This window comes from Rattus norvegicus, chromosome 1 (assembly GCF_021556685.1).
Source record: "Rattus norvegicus strain SHRSP/BbbUtx chromosome 1, alternate assembly SHRSP_T2T, whole genome shotgun sequence".
NCBI lineage: Eukaryota > Metazoa > Chordata > Mammalia > Rodentia > Muridae > Rattus > Rattus norvegicus.
The window spans coordinates 139423710-139434821 of NC_141534.1; the positions used below are offsets into that span (position 1 = coordinate 139423710).

The 11112-nt window shown below is 46.4% G+C and overlaps 1 long non-coding RNA gene across 1 annotated transcript; it reads right to left on the bottom strand.

Annotated features, from left to right (window-relative positions):
* Positions 1-459: 459 nt before the first annotated feature.
* Positions 460-7705, bottom strand: LOC102554078 (uncharacterized). Its single transcript, XR_015647128.1, has 4 exons — positions 3325-7705; positions 1905-2468; positions 1122-1312; positions 460-977 (listed from the first exon to the last, which is right to left on the bottom strand). It is a non-coding gene; the product is annotated as an uncharacterized LOC102554078 (long non-coding RNA).
* Positions 7706-11112: the final 3407 nt, after the last annotated feature.

The following is an 11112-nucleotide window of genomic DNA, read 5'->3' on the forward strand; positions in this document are numbered from 1 at the left end:
TTATCTCAAAGTTCTGAGAGTTCAGTACATAGATTAGCATCATCTGAGCTCGCTTTGGGTGTCGTTCATGTCCTCATTCCTTGAAGCACTACATATTTCTGATGTTAACTGAATTGATAGTCTTCAAATACACGGTAACATGATTATGAAGTAAAAGAGCCAAACTTTTTTAAGTTTTCATACTACAAACATGTTTGAACCCCTTTCAGAATGTGTATATTGGACCCCAGATTCTCAATATGATAGTGCAGAAGGCAGGACCTTAGAGAGGGAACCCGTGAGGATGGGGCCCTCATCAAAAGTAACCCTATCAAAGCAGCCATGAAAAAGACAACTTCACTCTCTCCCATGTATACAGGAAAAAGGCAGGCTACCGTCTATAAACCAGGAAGCCAGACACCAGGTCTGCTGGCCCCTTGATCTTGTATTTTCCAGCCTCCAGCATTAAAAGAGAAGAAGTTTATTGTTTAAACAACTCTTTTATTCTTCTGACAGCAGAATAAAACAAACTGGTTGCAAAAAAAAAAAAGGATCCTGTAGAAACAAATATCTCAAAATGCAGACCTGATTCTAGGATGCGGTGACAGTGGAGGGAAGAGTTTGAGATTGACAGAGAGCTGCCCTTGAAGGGGCTGGCAGGAGGGGATTCTGGGGAGGACTGGGCCATTGAGTGAGGAGAGCTATGGAGAAGGCTTTGATCTCCCTTGAAAACAGGCTCATCCTCCTCTATAGAGTGCTGGTTGAATGGATGCCGAAGCCCATTCTTAAGATCTCTCATGAAGAAGTGAGCAAAACACTATTAAACAAAGGATAAGAAGCCACCATTATGACATCAGTATGACAGCGTGGTACAGGCCTGACTAGTTATACATGCATTCTTAGCATCCTGTGGGAGGAAGGACTTGAATGGTAATGAGTTGGTTGTTTACTGGAAAGCATCTTTAGAGTGTTGAAGGGCATCATGGTTCTCTGACTGCCTGTGGATACAAGAAGAGGGAAAAGTAAATTGATTGATGACGGAATGGTTACCCAAGAAGAAACCAGAATGTAAAGATTTGGGTGTTCCAGCCACCTCTCAGGCCCAGATTTAAGGCTTTGAGTTGGCCCACCCCAACATGTACCTCATTTATGGACTATTGGAACACATGAAGGGGCCAGTCCTGCAGAACCAAAGCTGCAGGGTCTCCAGGTGTGTCAGTGTGGGCAACAACAACGGGATATCCAAGAGGAGCTCTATTGAAGATCCACTGATGGTGTGGCAGAAGCCAGAGGCCTTAGCCAGACTCATTGCAATGAACATTTGCAAGTAAAGCTGTTGAGCAAAAGGATGTACTGTGAGAGATTGTGTGACCCACTGCAGCTCCCATAGTGAGATTGGTTTTTAACTTTTGTTCTCCTTTTTGTTCCTTTTATTTTGTTTGCTCTGTTTTCTTTTGTGGGGAGGTTGCAAGGGCAGAAAGCAGATATGGAGGGATGGAGAGATAAGTGGTATTGGGGGTGCATAATGTGAAAATTACAAAGAATCAATTAAAAATTAAAAGAAAAAGCTGACTTGACTTCTCTGAGCCTTTCCCCATCACAAGAAGAAAAAGGGGAAAGAACTGTTTGGAAAACATCAAGGACTTCATTTGTTTACTCCTATGCTGGTTTTCAGAGCCTTATCCAGCACCCATACAGTCACTGTGGTGAGGATTGAAGGGGAGGGACTGGGATTTCTGAGCCGGTTGCTTCAAGATTTACTCACTGACCAGCCAGTGGCAACCATTATGGCAATACCACTTGCAAGCCATATGCAACCGTGACAGGTTACACTCCGAAGCTACACGGAGCGGAGACGGAGGGAAGGGGAGAACCCTAGCAGAAAGGCAGGTTACTTAGTATAAAGCTGGAACAGTAGTACTTGCCTGGCTTACGGTGAGATGCTCCGGAGGCTTTCTTGCCACACCTTTAAAGGCTATAAAGCACATCATACAGACGTCTCCTGGCAGACCTGAGGGGACCAGCTATAGAATTATCAATGGGAAGTTTGCTAGACAGCTGAGTACAAAATGACAGGACAGAAGATGAGTGCTTCTCTGTTAACAGAGGCAGTCTCTGGGCTCCAGTGACGCATCTCTACTACAAACACCCACAACTTCAACAGCACTCGAGGCGAAAACCAACCCGTGTGTGTCTGTGCTTTCTGCAGTTTCTGCTCTCTTTCTTCCAGTTTTGTGCTGTTTGAGTAATCTTAGATTTGAACAGGTCTTGACTGCTATCACCTGTTCTTCCAAAAGAGTGAACCACCAGTCCAAAAGGGAAATTCTCTTTAAAGCTGTTGCCATTTTGATTGAATGGTATCAAGCACACCAGCTCACTTGAGAAGTACTTGCCGTCCTGTTCTACAAGATGCAGGAATTCTTCTTCCGTTGCGGGCTTTCCACGAACAGTGCTTTCAGTTGGGCCTGGAACCTCACTACACTGAGGCTCTGAGGAGAGGGGAGAGAAGGGAAAGAAAATGTGGCAGATGTTTCCAGTTCAGGCCCACCGCCATCCCAGTGCCTGTGCTCCTAGTCCTCATGTGAGCCTGACTTCCCCGATCATCATCTGGGTCTCAGCTGTCCCAAACCTCCCTAATGACTTCGACCAGAAGCACCATTTCTGCTGGAGAATGACCCTGGGGACCCAATCCCCATCTCCGTTCAGGCCCCTTGATTTCTCTTCCTACCTTCTGCAGTTCATCTCAATCTCTGCTGGAGAATGACCCTGGGGACCCAATCCCCATCTCCGTTCAGGCCCCTTGATTTCTCTTCCCTTCTGCAGTTCATCTCAATCTCTGCTGGAGAATGACCCTGGGAACCCAATCCCCATCTCCACTCAGGCCCCTTGATTTCTCTACCTTCTGCAGTTCATCTCAATCATCTTCCTTCCCCATCTCTGGACAAAAGTCAAAGGCTCCCTCAGCTTAAGAAAATAGTTTCCATGGACTCTATTAAAAACGTCTTAACATAGCTGGGCAGCGATGGCACATGCCTTTAATCCCCGCACTTGGGAGGCAGAGGCAGGGGGATCTCTGTTGAGTCTGAACCAGCCTGGTCTACAGAGCCAGTTCAAAGACAACCAGGACTTCACAGAGAAACCCTATCTCAAAAAAGAAAAAAAGAAAAAAAGAAAAAGAAAAAAAAAGAAAAAAGGTGTTCTCGAACCTACTCAGTAGAGACATACCTCCAAATAGGTGCCAAACAAACCTTTCAAAGGTAAGCTCTTACCCTTCCTGATCTTCCCCTCTGGATGAAATAGACCCTCATCCTTCCCATGGATTCTTAAAGAGTATCACCCTCTCACCTGAAGGCCATCTGACAGCTGGACCATCTTGCTACTTCCTTAAGTTCTTTGGGATGAATGTATAACTGAGAAAATGTCTGCTGGGATGTGATAGCTAAGTCTTCACCAGTGTCTTCACCAACTGGCTGATTCCCTCCAAATCTTCTCAGTCACCAAGACAACACACACAAGACTCGGTCCTAAAGCTCTAGATGCTGACTGAGGGTCACTGGGTTTGGCACTGGCCATACAGTATCAGCAACACGTTTATTGGAGTCTCTGGGCACAGATTTCTGCTCAAACAGTGGCAGGGCACACTTTTAATCCCAGTACTCAGGAGGCAGGAGAAAGACATGGAGATATATGTGAGGCTAGCCTGGTCTACATACCAAGTTCCAGACTAGTCAAGGCTACATAGTGAGACCCTATCTCAAAAAAAATTTTTTTTCAAAACATACCAGATGCAATGTAGAGTGATTGATTGATTGATTGATTGACTGATTGATTGATGCTCTACTGTCCAGCTTGGGGGTTAGGGGGAGGCCTTCTCAGAGTAAAGCTGCTAAGAATGTGTTCACTCTGGATACTGATCCCACAGGGTCCCCCATGGCAGGGAGCTCACCGGGTTGTGCTGTCCTAGGATACCTCCCTAGAAGGTCCTTCAACTCATCAAATACTTTATTGAAACTCCACTGGTTGAAACCCCATATTTATAAGCAACCAGACAGCTGTGCACACATGCCTCTGTCGTTACTGCAACTTACAGAGGCTTGAAGATTTTCACCATGACCTTCCCCAATAAGGGTCTCTGAACAAATGGTTTCCACCGAACATAAGTTCGTGTCAGCTGCTCCGCACTGAAGTCATCTCTGCACAGCCATTTCAGCTTTGCAGCGAGCCTGGGATTGCATCATCACTTTTGAAGGCAGCCTGGCTAGGTCCCAACCTCAGAATCATCTTCTTTGCCTTGGGCTGCAAGTCACGGTTCCTAGGTCTCTCCTTCTCAACATAACCTTCGCCTACCACCACTCCCAAACAGACATGGGCCATCATGTTGTACAGAGACAACCAAATGCACTCCCCACAAACACAAAAAAGAATTTCCTAGCTCTTTCCCACTAGGGAACTTGGGGCTTTGTGTATCTGGGCTCCACACAAAGTGCAAGCAGGTTCATGACGTGGTCCCCGAGCAGCTTGCTATATTTACCAGGGGCGGTAGGTAGAACCATTGGACACCACTGCCCACATTATCTTCAGAAAGCCTTTTTAAAAAATCATTTTTGCTGGGCAGTGGTGGTGTTGCACACCTTTGATACCAGCACATGAGAGGCAGAGGGAGGTGGATCACTGTGAGCTCAAGGCCAGTCAGTCTGGTCTACAGAGCAAGTTCCGGGACAGCCAGGGCTACACAGAGAGACCCTGAAAGAAACGTAATAAAATAAATAAAAGTTGTTTTCCACCAAGAACCCACTTTGTCCCTCCGAGCATCCTTTATCCCCATCTTGGTTGCTCAACACTCTGCCTGCTGCCAGCTCCTTAGAGTTCTCTAGGACTTCAAAGTCAGAACTGTCCATCCTATTGTCCCCTTAATTTTTTTAACACACGTTTGGGCTGTCTCCTCTACAAGGATCATCGGTTTTGTTCATACAAGTACCACCTCTGCTCCAGTCCCAGCCCAGGAAGGATGCTGCAATGAATCTGTGTGGCCTGGAGTTCCTTCCTTCCATTCCAATAACTGTACTTGGAAAACAAGTTTTTCCCAGTGCTCCTGGTGGATAATCCAGACATGGAATTCTACCAATACTTTCATTTTTAACTAAGTTAGAGGCAGCACCAGGCTGCGGTAATAGGAGATGTGTTTGTGCCTCTAAACACTGTTTCATATAAGCGGGCAAGGCCTATTGAAATCACGGCAATGTCAAGTAGCATTTGTGAGGTATCGGGGTTTTCTGAGTCACAGACCAACAGGGATCTGAAAGTGTAAGTGCTTCCTTCCCCAGACCCACTATTGCAGCCAGGGCCTTAAGCCTACACCTTTGCAGAACTGAATGGGGAAAAAAGAGGGCCACCTGAAGGGACTCTAACTGGGGTCTATGTGGAATGGCTATGACCAACTTATGAATGCAGACCTTAAAGGTAGCACTCGTGACTGGAGCTTTCCTCATGCCTGCCTGGTCCCAGATGGGCCATTTCCATGTGCTGAGGGACTTTACTCATGGTCCACATTGGCCCTTCCAAGCTTCTCTCAGATTGGCTCCTCTCTCTTGGGACCCTTTGGAATACTCTGCATAGTTCTAAAGACTGTGTATGGTAAGTAGGCCTCAGAAAGCCCCTGTGAGGCCTAGTATTTGTAGTGGCAGCCCTTAGGCCTAGTCAATGTGCTCCTTCCTAGAGTTGTCAGGGCCCTTGCTAGTCTACCTTCTTTTATAAATATGCAGTCTTGCAATTTTGTTCATTTCTCTAAGAAACAAAACTATGCCAGGAAACAAACAAACAAAAACCCTTCCGTTCCTCTTGCCCTGAACATCCTTGGAGCATGTCTGTATTGCTGGATATGGCCCCACTAGGACCTATTTCTTCCTTTCCCTGTTTTCTGTCTTCATTCTCCTGCCAGCCTTCATTTCACACACTTCCAATTCCTGTTTTTCTCTGTTTTTCCCTGTTTTTCCCCAGAGCTTAACTCTTTCCTCTCTATCACACCACCAAAGAGCTTGCCCCAGCATCTGTCCTCCACCTTTCTGTTACCTTCATTTTATATCACCCTGACCTGGACCCTCCCTCTAACTTGTATCCTGCAGACAGAGAAAAATGCTGCCACCAGGTTCGGAACTTTCTCGGGCTTCTCAGGGGCCTGCTTCTAACAATCAGATGCTCTTCTCGCTGCACCAGATAGATCTACAAGGGTTTGCCAGTGCCACCAATGACCTTCTTGTCCTTAGCTGCATAAAGAGAGCCCCTGCCACTTCCTCTCCATGTTTCTGACAGTCAGAGTGAAGGAGATGAGTTTTTCATGACATCATCTCCCCAAGGCCTGTCAGGGTGGAGCAAGAGAAAGGTGGCCTTCCTCTTGGTGGTAACATCGATCCCCTGGTATCTTTGCTACCTTCCCAGTTTTCCTACACTTCCTCTGAGGCTTGCTCCTCCTTTCCCCAATCCCCAAAGCATCTGCTTTTCCCCCCTGTATGACCAGGTTAGCTCAAGTGCTTCCCCAATTCTGGTATTGGGAGATACCAGAGCTGAGTGGCTCCTGTGAGCTCTATCCCTAAATAGCAAAAGAGTAGAAGGCATTTTAACATACCCAAAGCTCAGGATTGTGCCTTATAGGCTAGTCTCTCCTGTCGCCCATTTTTATTTTCCGGTAAACAGACACCCAGCTCCACGGACTGCCACTCATCCTTGTGGCAGTCCCCCAGGCAGCTCCCCTATCCTATGGGCTGCATCAGCAACCTTCACTTCTGCCTTCTGACAACCATAATGTCCTTTCTTTTAATAAGGAAATGGCCACGTGATCCATACAGTCTCCTATGCTTAAAATCCTTCAACAGCACCACATCCCCAAATCATCTAGGATAAAAATAAAGATAAATCCTGTCTGGAAGTTTCTGCCTTCTTCTCTGGGTCCAAAACTGGCACCATGCTCATGCACATTCATTTCAGCTAGGTTGTGCTACAACCAAATGCCCCTTTACCTTGCCTGACCATCACAAAGAGATCTCTGCAAGGATAAAGAGTCCATTTATGTCTCCATAGCTCTTTTTGTATTCCCAGCACCTAGATAAGGCCAAGCACATAGGTGTTCAATTGTGAATGAATGAATGAATGAATGAATGAATGACACAATATGCCCTGTCCAGGAGTATCAAAAGTGATCAAGACAATTATTGGAACAAAGATAGCCCAAAGACATAAGAGAGGGGATCCCCGATTTTCCCAATAGCAATAGAAACAGAAAAGAGATGGGTAACCCTAGTCAGGAGGTCAGGGAGCATATTTTTTAGCAGTAGACATTCAGGGGAAAGTCATGGTAAGTGACATCGACATTGCCTTCTCTCCGCCAAGGCCCCAGGACTAACGGGAGGAACAGATGCCCGTGTAGCCTGAATCTGGATGTTGCTTTGAGGCACCTACAGCCTGAGGTCAGGATTGCCCAGGAAAGTGGGTCAAGTGTAATCACAGAAAGTCTTTTAGTCTGCAGCTTTCCTCGGCCAGCTCTGCCAATGTCCTAGGTCTCTTGTCCACTGAGAAAATCTAGTGAAATTGTGAAGCCATCACAGAGAGGTCATAACGTTTGGGTTAGAAAAAAAAAAAATGAAAGGCTCTGAACGTTTGAAGGGTTACAGGGCACTAAAGGCTTGAGCCCATTAGTAAGATGACACCTGGATCCTGTTCTGGGGGGGTCTATGGCTCCCCCTGGTGCCTTAGTACCAGGAAGCCAACCCCTGAGAATGTTAAAGGTGGAACATTCTGATGGCAGTTAAAAGTAACAGTTGACAGGAAGGCCCAGAACAGGACAAGATGCACAGCAGAGGAGCAGCTAAGAAGTCCCCTTCAGAGATGCAAATGTCCCAACAGGGCCCACAGCCAAAAAAAAACATACAAGGCTGGAGACAAAGTTTGCTGAGGTGGAAAGGGGCCTACAAGCCTCTGAATACCAAAGGACTGAGGACCCAAAAGGACCAAAAGGCCAGAATGCAAACTATGACAAGTCACCCTGTGACTGTGACTCTGCCCGGGGCCAAGCCCAGACTGGAGCATCTCCGCCTCTTTTCCCAGCTGAGCCAAGTTCTTTCAGAGTTGGCCTCTGTCTCGAGACATGAGCCTTGCAAAAGCTGTTCTTTGGGAATCAGGACAACATCCAGTCCAGATATACTCCCTCTTGGTACAAATTAGAAATCAATTTCAAGGGCTAACACCATCCTTTCATTCATTCAACAAATACTTGTTGAGCACCTATTACGGGCTGTAAAAAATATAGCAGGCAAAATGAGTAGTAGTTCTTGCCTGATGGAGACTTAACGATAACAATGCTGGATTGGTATTTTAAGGAAAACAGGAGAGGATTCTAGGAAGGAGGAGTCTCATTAGCCATGTCTAAGAGCAGAGGGATATGGCATATTCAAAATGCCAACAGCAAGGCAAGGTGCACACCGACATGAGCCAAATTGCTCGTGGGTCCAACTTATCGAATGTTCCATTTAGGGCTCATACTTGGACTTTCCTATCTCGCTGCTGAAGGCACAGCCATAAGTAATCAATAGCAAGGCTGTAGCTGAGGCCAAATATAGAAGCTTTGAACATAGTCCATATACATCTTAGGGCGGTGAGCACATGTGTCATTCATGGGTAATACTGAGCCTCAATGGAGTCCAGAGTCATGGGCTAGACTTCATCACTTAATAAGGAAATCATTGCTCTTGACTTCAGCATCAGTTATAGAAAAGGAAACACCAGACACCCCAAGCATAGAAACTTACAAAGGTTAAATTGTGGTCCAGACAGTGACAGACAAACCTTAGCTCAGATTGTGTTTGTACAGAAGTGTACAACACTCTACCAATACAATTGAAGAATGAAGACTCCAAGATAATAGATAAAAGGCTGTCTAAAAGCCACCAAAGAATGAAACAATGAGGGCTGGGACTGTCTTCGGCTTCAACTCCTGCTTCTCTCTAAATAAGATGGACCCAGCAATGTTTGCACTCATTAGGCGGGTGAAATAGTAATAAACTTTACTCACGAGTCTCCAAAAAATGTATTCTGGTCTGCCCATGAGGACTCCACCTAGAGTCTGCAAATAAAGGCATTAAATAGATGTACCACTGAGCTCCAACCTTTTAAGTGAGTTGCTTAAAGCAAAGAGTTTCTCCAAGTCATAAAAAGAGAAGGCGGGCCCTACTAGAGAGAGGAATGTGTGATGTGAGCTTATCCAGGTGCCAGAGACACAACATTGCCAGGCATAAGTTACAGAACTTGAAAAGCTGAGGGTGAGACCTACCTGGAGGACAAAAGTATCACATATATCAGATGTGTATCAGGACTGGTGCCACGTTGTGAAAGGACACAGTATTTCTCAGCCCCTACTCTTGCCCTTGAGTACCTCCCACTGATCCTCACCAATTGTCTTAGACCATAGTAGTTCAGGTCCTGCCACCTATCCCCTCCCCACCTCCGCCCTGGGAAAACTCAAACTTCAGCTATGAAGAGCTCTCTGGGGATTCCCCTTACCCTGGTCCCGCCCAGCCCCATATTAGGCTCACTGTCCTTGTCCTCTGGGTTTCTAAGAGGTCCACCTGATCTACTTGACCCAATCACCATGCCTTTTCTCCTCTTCTGCACAAACCTTCAGCTCCTTTCTTCCAGCCCACTCATACCAGACACTATGAGGTCCCAAGGAAACAGAAACCACAAGTTTTATGCACCCATCTGCAGGTCATATCTCAGCAACCCAAAGTTCCCAGGGAAAGACCTTTCCCAGCCTGAGTGTTCCTCTGCAAACATTGACTGTGCCTTCTCAGAGAGAGGAAACTGGTGTTAAGAGAACACTACAGACTGAGCTGTCTTAATGTTGCTCCATGGGAAGAGAGAGGCCTTCCAGTCCTTGGTCTGACTCTTTCCCAAACATAAATTGACCCCACTCTGGAAGTGGTGTCACAGTAATAAACAAGGGTACAGATGGTATTCTCAAGGAAATTCTGTCAGCCTTCTCTCCAGAAATAGAGAGTTTGAACAGACTTGGGAGTCCTCGTGCCAGTCTCCATAGTCCGCTCTGAGAGGCTTTTGCAATAGGCTGCTCGATGGGAGATTTTTGCCCCAGCAAAGTTTCATGGGACAAGGAGAGGCAGGCTGGGCAGGGTCTGGGCTCAGCATACCTCCCTCTTTATGACTGTCTTCTGTGCATCTCATTTCTCTCTTCCCGTTGTCATTTACAATCCTGGGGACTGAAGGCAGGACTAAGCATGGGGTATTCATGGCAGTACTGCTAGGAAGATGCGAGGAAGGACAAGCCAGCCACATCCTGCTCCAGGAGGGGAGGATACCTCTGTCCCCATACAAGGGCCAGTGGTCTCTAGTGCAGGCAGAATCAGGCAATAAACTTTGCCCAACTTTGGCCCCATGACTTTTCTACATTCTCACCAAGGCTTTGAGCTACTCCTAACAAACAACACCCTCCCCCCCACTGCCAGGAAACCTCCCTAGTCATCAGTGTGTCCCATTCCTTCTTTTTTTTTTCTACCCATTTTTAAATGGATCTTCCCCTTTTTCCTCCTCCTCTCCTTCCCTTCCCCACTGTCATCTTCCACGGATTAATGGGAGCTAAGAGGATGACACCAGCCCTGCTTAGTATTGGGAAACCTTTCTTGGCATCAACACCCAATTCCCATTGTCCCCAGATACATTCGGTTACGTACCTGCGAAGAAGTCGTGGGTAATTGCACCCCCAGAGCACTTCTGATCCAGAGCCCAGCACTCCTTAAGGAAGACCTCAAGGCAGTAATTACTTTGCCCATGCCCAGCACATAAACACTGTTCAGGACACTACTAAGTCTGAACTTGAGTCATTTCTCATGTTTTACGATAACTGCTGCTACAAATTCAGTTCTTGGTACCATTTCAGCCTTCAGAAAGCAATAGAGTATGCACCAATCGTAACTGAGTTTGACCTGACACCCCTAAATGCCTCAGCAAGTGGAGCAGTAATCCCATGGTTCCTCTGTTTCTGGTCCTCCCTGTTTTCTTCTCATGATCAAGCATTTCTCCTTTTTGTTTTAAAGGACTGATGGAAGCAAGATGGAATGCTTCTTGGGCTTT